At 38.8% G+C, this 19,911-nt stretch overlaps 1 protein-coding gene across 9 annotated transcripts in view; it reads right to left on the bottom strand.

Annotated features, from left to right (window-relative positions):
• LOC124256979 (nucleolysin TIAR-like) overlaps positions 1-19,911 on the bottom strand; it is a 223,072-nt gene that overhangs the window by 74,987 nt on the left and 128,174 nt on the right. The gene's annotated exons all lie outside the window — the stretch shown is intronic.

The raw sequence follows: 19,911 nt of genomic DNA, 5'->3' as shown, positions 1-19,911 counted from the left end.
AGTTCAGGCAAAAGTTACACGTTTTTATGCCCCATTATGTGATTTTTATACCATCAGAGCCATAAGGCTTACAGCGTTTCTTCTACAAAAGATGTATTTTGCATTTCGGATGACTTCACTAGGCAAATCAAACAAATGAACGTAAGCTAGAATTATGAAAATGAATAATTCATCCATTTTCGATAATTATAAATGTCATGAAGTACTCATTGTGAAACAAATACCACACATCTGGTTCACCATTTAGAACAAGGACACATGCATATACATTAATATTGACCCAATGCTCCCAACAAACATGGCTGCTGAATGAACCTGACGCAACCTAACCATGGGGAACCTCACCAGATGACTACACACCATAAAAACATAAACTTAAATTGTATCTCCCGGACTAGCTGGGTGACATGTCGCCAATGTCACGGTGTTTAGTGTGTGTTTAAGTAAGCCTGGCAATATGTTCAAGTAATATCATTGCAATATGCAATCTGTAAATCGTCAATCGGTTCCAATTGTTCATACACATCAGTGCCCGACTGCATGTTGGCATACTGATACAGACTGAGCCATGCCACACATTGTAACCAGCTTTTCATGGGTTGAACATAGAGATTTTTCTGGGTTACATCTTCTTTTTATTCTCGAGTACAACGTTTCAGGGCTTGTTCTGGCCCCATCATCAGGTAAACTGAACAGTAACTGTTAACTCTGGCCCGTGACGTCGCAATGCTTATGACGTCACAATGCTATGACGACGCAATACATGTGGTGGTCAATAGATACAGATGACATGGCTAATAGAATACATGTTATTATGAATAGATAAGATGTCATTTACTGCAAAATTAATGGATCAATTTAGAACTGTGCAGATACTTATACAAAATTGTTGATTGAATTAGAAATGTACAGCATAACAACCTCCCTTTCTTGGACATCGCCATTGACAACTCAAACAACCATTGTGACGTCATAAGCATTGTGACGTCACGGCCAGAGTTAACAGTTACTGTTCAGTTTACCTGATGATGGGGCCAGAACAAGCCCTGAAACGTTGTACTCGAGAATAAAAAAGAAGATGTAACCCAGAAAAATCTCTATGTTCATCAAATATCATCTTCTAAAATGCCAATCAAGCATTTTCATGGGTTGTTTCTCCAACAAACATTGGGTATTGGGAACCCATTCTCCTCTACCCCACAAAGATCCAGTTAGGACAGTAACCCACACTTGATCTTAAACATGAATTATGGGATCAGGTGGTCAGGTATGCTGACACGGTTGCACGGTTCCACAGGAGATATCGCTTGTGAGAGATCCTAGGAGATATCGTTTTGACAGTAGATTTTGTACAATGCCCTGACAATGCTATGTCATCAACTTGATGACGTCACAATGCTATGACATCACTGCACTGCAAGATATATGGTAGTACAGTGTTGAGAGATGTACATTTTTCATTGAAAACTAATGAAGAATGAATTTTGATGATAAATAGAATTTCTCCCTCATGTCTACTGATATCAATCATATCAACATTCGTTGACAAAGTAAAAATATCCTCGGCAAGCCTTGGATATTTGTAACTTTATCAACTCGTGTTGATATAATTGGTATCAGTAGACACTTGGGCGAGATTCTCTATGTATCTAATTATTGATGCTCATGATATCAGTCACTGGATTGTCTGGTCCAGACTCGATCACTGAAAAACCATCATCATATCGTTGGAATATTCACTGCATTGCAGAACAACAAGATGTTTCTTTACAAACAAGTGGTAGGGTAGCCTAATGGTTAAGGCGTTCCTTTGTCACACCAAAGACCCGGGTTCGATTCCCCCGAATTTTGGTGTCCCCGTCGTGATATTGTCGGAATACTGTTAAAAGCGGCATAAAACCCAACTCACTCTATACACACACGAGGTATTGGTAACTGCCTAGTGAGAGAGGATTGAGATGTCTTGTTACAGATGAGCAAGGTGACCGCGTTACCTGACGCATTCTTGGCATGTGTCTCAACACCAGCATACAGATCGATCTGTTTAACCATCAAATCAGGGGGACAATCTCTGACACACAGCTGTAAGTTTACAATTGAATAAATGTCCCTTCTACTGATCCCACTTGGGTAATGTCCATACCAAAATAAGCACCAATAATGCTACTTTGGGGGAAATCAAATTTGGGAAGTCAACAAAGGAAATAACGTGTCCAAGTTTCAAATTGCCTCCTCTAGTCCATAGTATTTGTTAATTATAACACAAATTCAATCTGCCATTATCTCCATGGACAAAATCGATAAACTCCGCGAAAGTAAAAAAGCACTGCCTTAGACGTGAATGTAGCACAGTGGACCAGCTCTTTGGGAGGCACCAATTATGACCACAAACTAACTCGGTTTGATCGCTCCCTTATGGAAAATTTCCTCTATGCTAGACCTAAGGTCAAGTCATTTCCATTTTATCCGAAAAAATCAATTTTAAGTGGAGGCAATCATATATTTGTGGCCAACAAACAGTAGCCTAAGTCTTTGAGTTTTGTCCCCTGAATTTTGCCCCTTCGCATAGTTCCTACTGAAAATACACGAACAATTTTTTACACAAAGCAACATAATTTGTGGACAATTGATTTTGGTTCTGTTCGCAATCACTTCAATAAAGCTGTGTAATCGCAAGTCAGAGGCAGCCATGAGGTGCTTGGAGAGATTATCATACAGCAATTACCCAACATGCCTCTGCTTTTAGAAATTGGAGCAGATTCCACTAGAAATTGGAGCAGATTTTTCCACTTGGCTTTCACAGGCAGTCGGCACCTCGTCTTGATGAGGTTACTTCCACAAATCTCCCATTCGTAATCAAATAAGCGATGACACTTGGTCGCTTTCTCTCCCACAATTCCCGGTCATAACGTACTCATTTGCCTCAGACCTGCATCGACCCAATCTTATGCCAAGCCTTGGAATTCTAAGCTACATCAAATGATTAGCTGTTGATCAAATACTTCACAAGCTCTTAATCTAATTCAAACAGTCTTCCTTGTAGACGTATCATTGGTGCTAAAAGCATGTTTTAACATATATAATTTGGAGTTGCATCATTTGAACTGTGACCACATTTGTAACACACACTTTCTCTCTCACACACTCTCTCATATTTCCCCTCTCCGTCTCTCTCACACTCTCTCTCAACGTGTTATTGATTTGCATATCAAATATTTTGGATTTCAGACTTGAAGCTGTTCTTGTACTTAATTTGTACCATTTCGATAGATTTAACTCTTCATATTCTTACCTTCTAATTTGGACCTAATTTCAGCGGGGGACAAATCTATACACTGTTCAAAGGACTTTACAACAGAACAGAAGATAATGATTAGGCTCCAAGAACATCGTGGTCAATATCAATTAATCATCATTATCTCTTGTGAACACACTTCCAAATGTCATATTATGTCAAAAGGCAGCGTACTGACATTATCAACAATGGCTGAAGCGCTTGATCTCCTAGAAGTCCACTAATCTAAAACAAATAGCAATTATCCATTTCGGCCATAGCTGATTACAGGATAAATTCCGACAAGGAACAATAGGAACAATTATATCAAATTTCTCCACTGAAAATGCTCCTAATGACAAGCATTTATTAACACAACTATCCCATCGTCAACTGATGTAATCAAATAGGTAATTAGGCCATATTAGCCATTGAATTATTAGTACCGCATTACTCTCAGTAACCATTGAGAATCCTATCTTGCAATAACATCTAACGGTGGAGTTTGGATGAACACTGCTTTGGACAGTATTTTTTATCAATATCATGGCCCTTTTTGTCTATTTGACCATGTGTACATTTTTGGTGTCTTTCTCTTTCTCTTTCAATATTAAAATTCAAGCAATTTGTGAAATTCACGTTTTTTGTTATTACCAAGGAAACATTTTCTTGAGGTTGATAAACCTTGTCCTTTCACAAGCAGGGTGATTTTGTATTTTGTAAATTACATGGTATACATGATTTTAAACTTTCCTGTTCCAAACCAAACCGACAGACATTCCTAAATAGGATAATTCCTTTGTAATGGGTCCAACAGCAGACCTTCCCATCATGCAGTTTTTTTGATAAAATTAATACGTGCATGTATCATCAAATATCATTAAAACTCTCCCCAAGGACTTTATGTATCGATCAAGCAGAACATATCAAGCTTGGATGTGATTCAACAGTGTTTGCGTAGGTGATGGCAAAAAAGTTGAGTTAAAGTTTGATCCTTCTGATGTGCGGCAGACAGTACATGTAAAATGTAATTCCCCTTTAAAGCAGAAAATATCATTCCAGACTTGAACAAGTTTCAGACGAGACAAAGAAAACCACCGAAGTGGATTATGCTATTCTTATCGCCCCGTGGGCCTTGGCTATATTGCAAACGATAATTTGATGGATCTTCGTGACCAGGGTTTGATTGAGAATGATAATCCTTTATAGGAGAACAAACATCCTATCATGACACAATGAACGCCTGACGTAGAAATTTAAACTGTGTGCATCAACATTGGTATTTGCTTCGTTTGATTCGCCGAACCGAAAATCAACTTTGAAGACAATCGTTCTTACCCTTAATGATTAACCAACTGAAGATCTGAATAAATATGCTAAATGGGAGAAAGACATTTTTGATCAGTGCCAGGGAAAATGCTTTTACTGGTGGCATTAGGAATCTCTTGCAAAAACATTTGCCTTGGAAAAATAGCTTCATCTAACAGCCAACAGGAGACGTTTGGAAGATCTCTGATTCTCAACTACTTGAAATTCTCACGTGCCCACAACTGCTACATGCCGAGGGCCTCAAATAAGCGAACATCGGCCGTGTAAACCCTTTTGCCTGCACGATTGCCACACATGATACTTCCCAGCTCCATTTCCTCCAAATGTCCACTGTTACAGGCCCGCAATGAGTAAACAAAGTCTGCAAAAGCATTCGGCTGCAGTTGAAACGTATTAGAGACACGCTGGTCAATTAGCTAGCTTGTGTGGTCGACAAAAAACCCATGTAGTATTTGGATCATGATTGAATTATTAACCTCCCGAGTGACAAAAACCCCAGTTTCAAATAGCAATGTCAAAATGGCTATAACGAATATATTTGATGTGGTATACCAAAATAAAAGGCGGTTTTAATGCTTTCAAACAAATGGCCAGATGATGCTTAAATAGATTAAAAAGTAATGTTCCCAATGTGCTTTCAGCTCCTGAATTGCTAAATCATGAGACACAGAATTTGGGAGCAGTGAGATAGATCTGGACTTTGTAACTGTTGAAAATTTCTTCTAAACCGCTGTTAAAGAGCTTGCTGATCAATAATGAGAGCCAAACAATTGCAACAACAGCATCAAAGATAGCGGCTGAATGGACACCAGGAAAGAGAACCAATCAACAAGGACGGACAAGTCAATAATGCATGCGATACTGGGCCCTTGTGAATAGGCAAAATAACGATAGCAGTAAATGCAAAAATGAAACAGTCCCACAAGGCTCTCCACATGCACATAGACAATAGGAGCCCACTAATGTATCTTGGCAAATATGCATGGAGTGAATAATACATTGCCTTAACAATTGAGAAATTATTTCAGTGGAAAAATGTAAATTGTGACTTGCAGCCTTCATCTGGAAGCAGGTGACCTTCAAAGGTACGGGTCTGTACTCAAATAATGCCTGGGACACCGAAAAGATATTCAGATATTCTCTATGCCAGGGAAGTGGGTAGGAAAATAATTTCTGATCATGCAATAATCTCATTCATAAGACAGAGACTGTGACCGATTTGAACACAGAACATGAGGAATCGTGCCCAGTCACAAGGGAATCTAATGCTGTCCGATCCCACTCCAACTAATAGCTTCCTTGAACGACCATATTGACCATTTTTACCCTAACCTCTATTTCGAAAGACACCCACCAACATTCCAAAGTCATCAGTAATATACATATATTTGTCATCTTGGTAACATGATGAATATTTCGGTCACGTCTGATGAAACGAATAAAGACCCTCCAGGTTATTTTGTACCTACTTGCAATGCTCTATGTAATCAGGTCCAAATGTCAAACATACATCAATGTCCGATAGAAACATGCAAAACACATTTATTGAATGCTCTATTCTTGGAACGGGCTATAGAAAGCAAAAACTAGAAATTCAAAATGTCTTTGTGTACTCACTAATTTAAATACCTTTCTGAAGTGAGTGAGCAAGTGATTATTGCTTAATGCTGCATCAGATATCTTGCAACTACTTGTGGCGACATATTCTCGTATATTTGTCATCAATACAGATAAACTTCAAGAAAAGCGGCATGATCTGCTTTAAACTGTAAACCCTTAACTACAGACATGAAAGAAACCATAACCAATCCAAGTGTGATTTTAAGACTATTTAAAGATGCATCTGTTGCTGTAAACATGGAAAAAAACTCAGGAAGTTTTGCATCCATCTTGTAAAATAATTCATTTCTCTGAAGAAATGAAACATTCAGCCGATTGATACAGTTTATCAATAAATGGCAAGCATATTGTCGATAAATATCTCGTTCTAGATCATGATTAATTCCAATGATTAAACGCTGATGTTAGAAGGCTATGGGCTTTGATGGATTGCAGTCATATGCCGATGTCAAAGAAACTACAGACAAGAACATTACAATCCAAGAACAGGAACAGAACAAGGCATTCTCCCAGTCAGATGACGACACATAAAACAAATCGGGAGCCCTGCCTCCACAAAAAGCAACAAACGTGAAATTGCAACAGAACCATTTATCAGCCTTCAAATACATAACAGGTTCAGAATATTTCCTATGAAACTAGTCCTGATTAATGATGGGTTGCTATTATGAGATACACCATTAATTGCGCCAGAGTATTTTCCTTTCTCGGAGACGAGCGAATAAATCGTACTTGGAGCAATAGAAGCAAAAGAATATCACATCACAGTTCAATGCAACCAGTAAAGCTCCCATCACACTTTTAATTGCTAGTGTCATCTTCATCACCCGTGATAGATCATATTCTCCAATATATGGGAGAAGAATTTCCACCAGACATGGAAGTGTGGCTCTTCTTATTGGTTGCCATGATACTGTAACGGGATTTGGGCTTCAATACTGTGTGACATTTGGATGTTTGTCCACTTGGCGACATGCTTATAGGAAAGGTGTAACGAGAGAACACTGAAGGCAAGCTAAATGTGACAATTTGGGTTCCATTATCAAGGCTTTTAAACCACTCTTATCGCATTTGAACACTGACCTGTACCAATTATCACAAACAACAACATGTTAATGTAGGAACATTGTTCAAATTTGATCAAGTGGTGTTACTTGAATGAAACAGATTTTCTGAAAAAGATTTGAAGCATGTAAGGTGAACATTGTCAAAATCTGACCAAGTGGTGTTACTTGAGTGAAACAGATTTTTTGGAAAAAGATTTTTAGTATGCAAGATGTGTTCCTAGATCAAATTTTAATCAAATATTGACCTGAAAGTCAACTATACAACAGACTATTGTGAACCAAATCTGCAAACAAGCACTACAGATTGGATGCAAATTCAATTCAAAACCGTCCGTTTTTCATAAATATTTCTTTGACAAATGGAAATTTGAACCTGGATCACATCAAGAGGCACATGTAAGATTTGCCGGTCTATTTAGCACCTAATGTAGTCTTAATTCAGGTACAACGGACCTATCAAGAATTCATGATTAAAAACCTTGACTAATAATTGCAGCATTTGGAACATGAGGTATTTCATACCGTCAAATAGCAGTTACTTCAATACCAGCCTTCTGCCATGTTACCATAATGTTTAATTATTCATCCTGAAACCATAAGTAACATTGCCTCGAGTTGTGCTGAGTTCATGCAAGTGTATTGTGTTCTTGCAGTACAAATGGATCTCTGGACAAAGGAAAGTGCTTCATATTTCATCAGTACGATATGGTACACATAAAAAGTACATTTGACAATCTTAACCGCCAAGCTCTAAGCCCGGAATCTGAGGCAGTATTGATTTCATTCCTTTCATTGGATATCAATACAACTTAGAGAGTCCCTAACCAGATACAATTCAAAATATCCCATGCATTCTACACCGATATTCAAATCACTTTTTGACAGTATCCCAAACCTTGAAACGAATTTCTTCACAATTAAGTTAAGTCTTGAAATAAATATATTTTTCTGTTTACGAAAGTCCTATTTCAAAATGAAACTTCTCCAAAACCGATTTCAAGAAATGAGTGAGTACGATAGAAATGTACAGCCTGGCTGAAGAGATTATCCAATCAATGATAGATAAAAACGAATGTATGGTGTGTGAAGACTTCAGCCATGCCTGAAATACACAGAGTACCAGAGTGATGAATAGACCAATGGTGTGTAAAATGACATGAATAATCTAGCGTATGTGATTGAATGTCGGCATCCTGGGGAGTGATGCCGAACCCCTAGTGGCAGGTCAACCTTGACTCTCGTGCCAACTGTCTCCTGAGTATTGGATGACAAGTAAAAAGAGATTTAACTGTCAAATATCAGAAAATTGTTCTATTGTCCCTTCGATCAGGAAGAAGTGTTAATCCGAAATGCTAAGGACATTTGGCTCCTCTTGGGTGAAGGCTGGTGGAAGATGATTAGGATAATTGTCCCCATGAGGTCAAGTGTCCAGTAAGAAAGGACGACGATTGTCCCATTTGACACAGCCCATTTTGGAGTCTCTCTCATTATTAATTAGTTTAGACAAAGAAATTGATGCCCTTGTTCATCACAGAATCCTTACGATTTTCTTCTTTTGACAAAAAAGAACTGAATAAAGGTCAAGCTTTCAAAGGTCTGCCCAGTGTCCCCAAATGAAAGTGAACGAATGGGTCTTGACAGAGGTTGGAAAATATCATTAAAAGTCCTGAACAGTTATTGAAACAGTCATTCAGGTTAAACACAGAAACGTACAATTGCCCTGCACCATCAAAGAAATAAACATGCTACAGTGGAGACTTTATGGACAACTCATTATCTTAGAGCTGGTCACTTCAATAGAATATATAAACAGAGCCTGTTGTCTCCAGAATGTCCAAATCCTGTGGTTCCATTGTTGGAACATTTCTATAGCTATCAATAGCACTACATGAACCCAACATTTACAGTGAATGGCTATTGGGCAGTAATACCTCTCCTTAATCTTCACACTCACCAACAACAGCATAGGTCAAACTAGGAAGAAGCGTTGGATAAAAACACGTATCAGTACTTTCATACATGCGACAATGGCCATCTCATATACCACAACATTGGATACTTGAGTACCATTAAGGAAGGAAGGAAAGGATATGGATTTTCAAAAACACAGCCATTGCATGAATGTGGCAATCCAATCGTCACCAGATGCACCACAGGAAGACCAGATTATTTAACTCTCTGTTTGGCTTGGTATTGAATACATTACCATGAAGACACAAATGGAGGCCTCAGTCAACACGCAGCCAGAATTCCATTAGGCTACTGACTCAGTTCTCATGCCTCGATGCAACCACAATGAATGACCAAACACACATTTTCAAACCTTTCAGTTTGTCATAAAACCAATGGCAGACTGAAATCCTGAAAATTAGTTAGGGATGCAATCAGATGTAATCGTAAATGTTTTCATAAAAAGGAGCAATTCTGTAACCTTTCAAGTGTTATAGACAGGAGGTGCATATTTCTATATCATGTGGGAAACTTCAAAAGTTAGTGACGATTAAATATTTACATGTGAGCAATTCTTTTTAGTCCTTCATCTTGATAGGAAATTGGTCTTCAAGCAAGACTTACTTTTGTCCAAAGGACCATGATTCTGATCAAACTTTACCGCTAATTGACTTGTCCTCAAGAAAAGTTCATTGATAGATTGGTGTAGCTTATTTCTCCTAAGAAAAACCGATTGCGTAATGCCTCATTTCATGCAACAAGAAGAAAACTCCGCTGAAAACAGTATCCACAAAGTGCATCAGTTGTGAGAAACAGTTTTCAATAGTGAGCCAATATAAGTGAATGATTTTTGGTCAGTAGGCAATATTCCACCAAGATCACAGCAGTCTGTATACAAAAGAATCTGATAAAGCTAGTGATTGGTTGATAACATGAAAACAAAGTCTTGCTTTGGGACTGACTGACTGACTGAGTTTAGTTTTACGCCACTTTTAGCAATATTCCAGCAATATTCCAGCAATATCACGTCGGGGGACACCAGAAATGGGCTTAACACATTGTGCCCATGTGGGGAATCGAACCCGGGTCTTCAGCGTGACGAGCCAACGCTTTAACCACTAGGCTACCCAACCGCCCCCTTGCTTTGGGAATACACATAACAATCAATGAGTGAGTGAGTGAGTATGGTTTTACGCCACTTTTAGCAATATTCCAGCAATATTCCAGCAATATCACGGCGGGGGACACCAGAAATGGGCTTAACACATTGTGCCCATGTGGGGAATCGAACCCGGGTCTTCAGCGTGACGAGCCAACGCTTTAACCACTAGGCTACCCCACCGCCCCCTTGCTTTGGGAATACACATAACAATCAATGAGTGAGTGAGTGAGTATGGTTTTACGCCACTTTTAGCAATATTCCAGCAATATCACGGCGGGGAATGGGCTTTGGCGTGACAAGCCAAAGCTTTAACCACTAGGCTACCCCACTTCCCCCACATAACAATGACATATAGTACTAAATGACTAAAGAACACCCTATTATGTCAAATAACTATAGTCAATCTATCACAGCATGGGATTACCCATAGTAATAAGTTTTCTGGAACTTCTTTTGAGTTGTACATAGCTAACCAGATTACACATACAGGGCTCCAGATAATTTTTAAACATTAGGAGTACGTCGTCCTTATGTTTTTAATATAGGAAAACTGGAAAAACTGTATGAGTACATTTAGAGTTCTGAATGGAAATTAATGAACTATCAGTTATCTTGTGTTTTGTCTCATATATGCATCACAACATTGCTACTCTTGTGTAAACAGATCAATAAACAATAAAACAATACTTTTTTCAGATATATATGTCTGTAAATGATTCTAAGGCTGTACACCAATGCTGTGGTGCGTATCTGCTACGTTTTCTAAATTTATTTCCTACCGTATCGTGCAAATTCTATATCCGTACATACACCCCTTATCTGGGGCCCTGACATAATAACCATCCTATCCTCAATTCAGCTTGTTATTTTGAAAGCTTTGGGTACTGGGTACCAACTCCGTTCCTGAATACCCACGGGAGCCCATGTTCAGAAAGAAGATGAAGGAAAAACTGGTGAGAATCCTAACTGATAATCAACTTGTTGAGCATTGCATAAAAAAATGCCATTATGACAGATCAGGCAAATCTGGACTATGCCAGTTCCATTTCAACAACCCCCAGGGGAGTAAAAACAACGGACATGAGTTTTAACGACCTGGAACTACAGGAATTTGATGTGACAATGCAGAAGATTTACGACTCGAAGACATTATGAGAACTGTCCCCTTACACTCTACCACACCCCCTTACGACCGGGATCAAAAACATTGGAGAAGTTGACCTACAATGACGTCCGTCTCCTGGGCATGGCCATGGAACAACAAAGTCTGGGAAGAGAACAATAAAGATATTATCTCTCAATATTGGGGACGCTCTCTTAAGCAATCCTTAAAACCATAGCAAAGATGCTCTTGCCATAACTCCCATGGGAAGCAGACACAAAAATCCAATTGCATTATCTGGCTAAGTCTCTCGCTTTCATCACTGTCTAGGTAAAGGAGACCAAGTCAAACTGCAAACTCTTTTCATGCCATTGGCTTCATCATAATTCAAGCAAGCGCCCACTTCATCAAAGAGGGAAGCAAGGCGTGAAATGGCAAATTTACAGCATTTAATCATTCACTGGCAGTTTGAGCTTCCAGTGTTGTTGGGCGAAGAGGCAAAGCACATTAGATGACGGACATAGGACTCTGAAGCAGCTATGTCTGAAAGGCCTGCCTCCGAGGAACTGAAGGTGAAGTTAGGATGTCCAAAGGGCGTTCAGGTGCTACAGATCTCATATGTAGGTCTCAACCATCTTAAATTGATTCCCTAAGTAGCAGTGGAGGTGTATATCTTTGTGTATGTCTGACCCACAATATACAGTGTCCCATCAGGAAGATTCAAGCCTATTATCTGCCAACATATATCAAGGTGAAAGGGACAAGAAGAAAAACTATGGCTCTGGCCAAAGATGTAATAACAAGTCTTGTCAGCTAGTGAACATAAAGGTTAAAGCAAGGCAACATATATCTGTCTGTCAAATGAGTGAGGACATTGGCCACCAAGAATTGCCAAGCAAGATCCTGTTCGGCTTTAATCAGAGATTTCTGTGAGACAGACACACATCCCCCTTCAGTCAATAAAAGATTGTGTAGATTGAGATAGGCTGCAGTCACTGTGCCTCAACCATGGGATGAGCCGAGCAAATTGGAAGAAATTACTTTTGGTAGTGCTTCCACCCATCTTTGAGCCGAGCCTCTAGCAGCAGACGGCTCCTGCCTAAAAATGTCCACAGGCAATGTTGTGTAATCTTCACACTCCAGTTCTCATTAAGTCAAGCCTGCTATTGTTCTTCAAATCAAGGGCTGAAAGAACAGGATCAGGCCCTCTTGCCAACTTACTTTATGTCAGGCCAAAAGATAATACTCAAATCAAATCAAAACGTGACACTCTTGAGCAAAACCAATAAACTGAACGGGAAATTCAATCAGAATTTCGTCTTGTACTGCTACACCTCATGAATGTCAAACTATATATGGTATGTTTTTTGACAGGGAATGACTCCATGATTGAATATGTATCCTGATATTATTGTCAACTTTCATGCACTTCCCTCTATTCCCCATTTCAAGAGAAATGTCTTAGAGCAACCAATTTTTTTTCGTCAGACAATTTCTTCAAGCTCTGACACTTCCTAAATTCTGTTCTCTCCGATGGACTGTCGATTTCCATGCCTGTCTAACACCAAACTCTGACTAGCGTCTCAGAAGATAATGTGCACAGCAACAATGGCTAATGCAACTTTGATACACTGGACCAGGTAATTTGATTAGCCGTGAATGCATCCATAAAGATATTACCAACCCGTGGATATCAGCACTAGTAATAAATTCATGAATGCAAAACCCTGGGGTGATGTTTATGATATTAATCAAGAACTGGACCTTCCGTAGGGACCTCCTGCTTCTGACAAGTGGCTTTGAGTCAGCCCTTTTCATCATACATGGTCAAACTGGCTCATCAAACTGCAGCTATGGAATTAGCTACTCTTCCTGGGATTTGGCCATAATCAATACAAAAGCAAGGTCAATTTTTGCACGAGCAGTTTGTATTTTGAGTATTCATTTGGATATCATCAAAACAGAAATATCTGTACCATCGAGAACAACCTTTTCCTGACTGGACTAACCTTTAAAAGGGGCAGATAAAACTTAAAAGAATCTGAAATGACATCTTGATACGTAGAAATCTTGACACATCAAACAACACACCAGGCAATCCATATTGTTTTTGCAAGGCACATCTTGCAGACCTGTATAGAAAGAGGACTGCTCAGTCTACATATCGTGATGTCAAAGATGATATGGAAATGACACAGACTTAGGCTAAGGATTGACAATGAAAACATTTCAATAATCTTGTGACCTTCACTCTTTTATTCTCCAAATGGTGCTGAGAGCCTAGGACCTGAAGTCCAAACATGGTGTTAGAAGCACCTTCACACAGCCAGTTTATAGAGTAACGGATAACAGCATTGGAAATAGCATCTTAAATCAACAGTGAAAACACAATTAGATTCTCCAATCTAAGGTAGACATCCACCTTTCCCTGGCACCTGCCACCAACGTGGAATAGTAACAACATCAAATAGACATTTCCACTAAAATCAGCAAATAAATCTCAAGTGCTGTCAGAGGTTGAAACCAGCTTAAGGACATGATTGAAAAGCATCTATCCAAGAGGCCCACTCCCTTGTCGAAGTGGTCTAGCCCGACATTCACTAATGCATCTTGAGTGATCTAAAGGCTGATCATTGATTCTACCTGCGAGTTTCAAAGCATTTGTTTTCAATTCCACTTATGTTCGGTTATGTCATGCTCTTCCTTACCAATAAACTCTAGGGGTATCCTGGTTTTCTAACATGTATGTTCCTACGCAAGATCCTGGAGATCAGAAATGAGAAGCAGCTTGATCCAAGGTCACCGTCCTCAAAATCACCCACCAAAGCAGATCAGGTCGGCCTGCCATGTGAATCAAACGGACATGGTTTCATGCACGGCTTGATCTTGGTGTGACTTCACATGCTTAGTTTGCAGAACTTCTGTCAGAGTAGTTGAGTATTTGGAAATGTCAAAATCTCTTTATTGGAAAAGTTGTGTAGCATGGCTCATTGTGCTTAATGGATCGAAATTGAACTGAAGGAATTGTGTGTGTGAACTAACTCACCTCCAATGTTTTAAGCTAGTTAGGAGGTGATTATGAGTTTTAACACCTACAGGGTTAGAAGAAACCAAGTTTATAAAAATTGTATGTAAAACAATAACATAGAAGACTGCTGATATCCTTTAACAAATTTTCTACAACAATGGTTGCCACAAGAGGATGCTTCTGAGGGGGAAAGGATTAAGAAATATAATTAGGTAATAAAAAAAACAATACACACACAAATGTGTCATACTGATTTTATATAACTTGTGTAAAATTTTAAGCAGTATCCTTGCTCTTGCTCAGGTAATACAAGAATTCTGACCCCCATAAATTCAGTATTACATACATTCTTGTGCAATAATCTCTATACATGTCAAGGACTGAAGTAGGGGGAATCTGATACAGGTGCCGAGGCAGTGAAAGTCCTTGACCTTCTGAAACCCGATACATGACATTTAGGCATGGATAAAGCAATTTCCTTTAATTTCTTGATTACATTTGTTTTGTTTGTTTGGTGTGCAAATAAATTCCTGTGAGAAAGAAGAATTGATTTATTCTGAAATAAAAAACAGAGAACAAATGCCAGCATGTCATGACAGCAAAGCTTTAAGTTTTTCTAATATCCTAGTCACTGTCAAATAAAGCCATTTTCCACTTGACTTAACGGAATCTTACTGTATCAATAATACTAAAACACTATGATGAAAAAATTAATGAAATACGATTCTTAAGATCAATGGGCCACTCACTCTACAGGAGAATCGAGTCCTGTAATCAATAGTTTAACATCACTGCATGGTTGCAGCACATTGCGTTCTCTCCACACTAGTCTGTGTTCAAGTCCTGCAATATTTCCTTTGTCATGGAAGCTACACTGACAGTTTCCATAAATTTTCCATTTCATTACAGATTCAAAATAACGGACTTGTTCCTCACAGACAAAGACCATGTAGAGAAGAAAGCTTTCCGTGCCGAACTGCTAACATTTCAATGGCATCAGGCAAGTACTATTATCAACCTGAGGCGATTATTACAGGCAGTGCAATCAACCTTTAAGATACAAGAACCCAAAAGCAGCTGAAATTACAGATAATAGAATCCATAAGTAGATTACAGTTAATTGATAAACAGTGATGTGATATGATGCTTATTCAGTGAGCAGAGCAACTGTGATCAAACCTCCATGGAAAAGGTCAGGGGATGGTGTCTTAACTCTTCTACCAACACAAAAAGGTGGGAATCGCCTAAATAACATCAACATGCACTCCTAGGTGCAGTCCATACAGCCCATTATGGGATTCCTCAAATACAAAGGAAATTTCCGTGTTGCTTTTTGTGCAAGAGATCCAGCATGCTTTTTTCATTGGGTAATCAATTTGGTGGAATCAATACAGACAAGCAGTTCAATATCCGCCCGTTGAGCATGTGCTGTTGTACGACGACGACCTGAGCGCATCTCTCTGTTGCGTCAAGTGCTTCAATTCTATGTCACTGCATTGCATGCTCGATCTGGATTTTCCTCCGAAGACATTAGAACAAAGCATCCATCAAAGGCAATTCCTCTATACAGTACTGAAGACTTGGTCAATGGACCAGGGATCTTTTTGTTAGATTTTTTTTTCTTATGTTGTTCTTAGTTTTTCAAGGGCACCTGATCTAGATAATCTTTACTTTCATCTCCATTAATTCCTCCATGAGTTAATAGGCAAAAAACCACCTCCTGGTCCTCACAGGTGTTAATCATTCAGTCCGTTGGCTTGGCCACCAACACAGTTGCATGCCTTTCCCATCCTAACCTAATTCCACTGAATTTTCCTCCCTGGAGAACAAAATGTGAAGGCCCCATGGAATATTTATGGACCTTCAAGTCACCTTAAATGAAACAATCGAAAATGCTCTCTAGAATTAAAGTCAAAATGTTTTGAAGACAGCGATTTCTGAGTTTGAATAACACAACCCTTTCACGAGTAAAGACAACAGGTTATGTAGTATTATGATATAATAACAACCACATCCTTTTGAATATTTTCAGTAAACACAAGCACCTGGTAAAATCTATGAGGCCATTTTACATGAAGACTGTCATAACAAAAAAATTAATCCTGAATTCCAATTTTTTTTCACACACCACAGACACCAGTTAATAGGGAAAATCAGCGAAATGGATGTAATTTAATGGCTTCTTCGGCCACGACAAAGTCTGCCCTGATTACCGTCACACAAAGCTTCCCTGTCAACAAAGATTCCAAGGGAGGTTATTACTTCTCGTCATTTTCACATCGCCCAAACAGGCCACAGATCATACCACTTAAGAAACCAGCTTTTAACCTTTTGAAACGACTCTCAGCTAAAATGGCTGACGAGATTGTGGCCTCTGGATGCGGCTATTTCATAAGGCAGGCAGCTGGGGATGCAAAACCTTCCTATTACCACTATGAGGAACACAACCACTTGGCTTTATCTCATACGGCAGGTAATATAAGGTGAAAACAAGGTGGCTTTCAAAGGTCATGCAGAACAATCCAGGTAATATACAAGGCAGAAACAAAGCAGTTCTTGAAGGTTAATTGGTTCTGTAACAAGGAATTGTATAACAACATGGCATTAATGGCAAACCTTGATCCTGCTTTTTTCTATTATTTACGGATTTTGAGTCCATGTTTTCAAATGTATCTCTAGCAATACTGATATAACTTCTGAATTTGCAAATGTATATCAGCTCTGCATATTCTATTAACCTTTGTGTGTCAAGGATTTATCTTGTGTATGGGTTAAATTAGGAGCCACAGACATCTGGCACTGGTCTTGTGACCAGTGCCAAACTGGACTATAGTGAAGGTATCATAATGACCAGTTGAAATATGTCATTTTTAAGGACTAGTTGACAAAACATTTTAGTTTCTATTGCTAATTATACTTCTTCTGTATGTAAAGTCAGAATTTAAGTTCATAGAACACTGCTTTGAGAAGTAAACATACAAAAAAAGTAGAATGGAATGAATAAATAATAGAAAATGATCAGTTCTGGTTTCCATGAAAGTGAATACAAGGAACCAGAAAATGGTGAATTCCAGATCAACACCTCAAGGGCAAATTGACCTCAATCAGATCTCATTGTCCAGATTTGGGGCCAGACTGTTCTATTTAGAAGCTCTGACCCTGGCTATTTTAGAAAGACTACCTTGCTGTGAGTGATCATTAATGAACAGTTCATATGCGACAATGCATAATTCTATCATTCATAAACACACATCACACCGTCACAATTATCCTGACCAAGTGGTTCTTGTCTGGAACCTACAAACTCCACACATTGCATGTGACCATGTGGTTGTTGTCTGGAGCCTACGAACTCCACACATTGCATGTCTACAGGACATAATATTCTACCCCATTACAAAGTCTAGCCGAACAAGACAATGGTGCCATATGACCCCAATCCCGGCAATATCAGAAATAGATAGCACTGACTGGGACACCTTCCGCTTCACCAAAACAACTTGTACCCTTCTGTATGCAAGATCCATAAATGTTTAACGAACATTATATGATGCTTGGAGCTCAATTAACACATCCGACCTGTTTGAGGTTCCATGGCTAGTTTACGCTTGTATCATATTTCATGACTGTAGTAGAAATAATTTGCCCCTATTAACAATACACTAATTTTTTTCTGCTGAAGCAAATAACTTATTTGGTCTTCATTTTTGCTGAAGACTATCAAATATTCTGCTGTCTAAGCAGTTCCAGTTTCAATTCTTAAAGCAATTATTAATTATGCAGTCATGCAGATGACTCTGTTGTTATTTGATAAATGAGAAACTGCAAGTAAATTGATGAGTATTTTAGGGACTCACTCATGGTAAAATGAGCCCTTGTTCTTTAAACCATTTGACGTCACATGTGTATGCGTTTTTACATTAATGGGTTTCCAAACAAGTGTAACAAAAAGATAATAAAAAATGTCAGTGTTGTGATGAAATAACAGACCCCTGGTTCCAGTTTAAGTGAGAGCGTTATTATCTCCACAAAAACTATTCCTGCCTTGTTTCGAATTCAGACTAGTGGCTACAAACTAATCTGATATTCAATATATGTGGGGGAAAAAACTTGCAGGTCCTTTTCCTTAATGTACTATCAATTTCAAGTACCACAGTACTATCAGGTTTTTTTTCACTTCCTGATTTTTTTTCTGAAACTTAACTCAGGTACAGTCTGTGCCTTAAACATTTACTACCCAACCTGTCACTTTGAGTGAAATGTATCGGCTTCCTCTGAATATTATCGGAATGAAATAACTTTCGCTAGATTTTTACAACAGTGTTGTGGATGAAGTCACTGATTTGTAAAAGTGGTACAGTTAAATGGCTTGCGACACACAATTATTTTTTATGCCACAAATATATCCAGAACCAACCCCCTGGTCTTCAGCATGAAGATCAAACACTCTACAAGACTACTTCCTCCATTTACCCCTTAAGACACACATTAGCATTATAACACAGTCAAACAGGTTGCACCCTCATGGAGTGAGTGAGTATGGTTTTACATCTCTTTTAGCAATAGTCCAGCAATAACACGCCTGTGGACTCCAGAATTAGCATCACATATTGTACCAATGTGGGGAATCAAATTGTACCAATGTGGGGAATCAAAACCGGGTCTTCTGCGTGACGAGTGGACACCTCAACCATTAGGCTTCCCTACCACCTCATGAATATTAACAATCAAAGATTAATGCTAGGCAGAAAATCAGATTGAGGATACTCAAAGCCAAGTACCTCAATTTTTTCATCCTATGTCAGAATAACTTTATCTTCAATTTACTTCTCTATCCTTACTACAATAAGGCACTGAAATGTTAAAATGTCATGGCTCAATATCTACCTCGAGCTGACTCTATTGATCCTCCCTCCATATGTGATTTATAAATCCTGGGCTCTAGATTTCTGATCGATGGAATCAAAACTAATTGAAAGAGTCTCTTAAACATATCAAAGACATCTCAAGGTTTCTTAATTCTTTTTAGACATTTTGGTTTCTTTGACACACCACCCTCCACTGTCGAAGTATAGACCGGACGAGTCTCAGGTTATCGTACATCATTGTTGTCCATACTGTCTGAACTATATCAAGGTACAAGGTCTGCAATGACATGCTCGTTTCAACGCAGAATCTATCCTTGCCTCTTCCATCATGTTTTTTTCTCTTCTGAGCCCCGATTTGACAAGACCTACAAAAATAGTCTGATCATTGGCAGCAGTGTCATGGACCCATTCTTCTTCTACCGAGGTTATTATATTTCTCATCTTGACAAGACTAAGGAAAGTATGGGGCACAACCTTGCAATGAAATCAGACGAATGAGGATTCGTTAGAA

The sequence above is a fragment of the Haliotis rubra genome, unplaced genomic scaffold, assembly GCF_003918875.1.
Source record: "Haliotis rubra isolate DU_JTF1 unplaced genomic scaffold, ASM391887v1 Scf646, whole genome shotgun sequence".
Taxonomy (NCBI): Eukaryota; Metazoa; Mollusca; class Gastropoda; order Lepetellida; family Haliotidae; genus Haliotis; species Haliotis rubra.
Note: the sequence above shows the minus strand (reverse complement) of the source record. Positions and strands in the feature narration are given on the sequence as shown.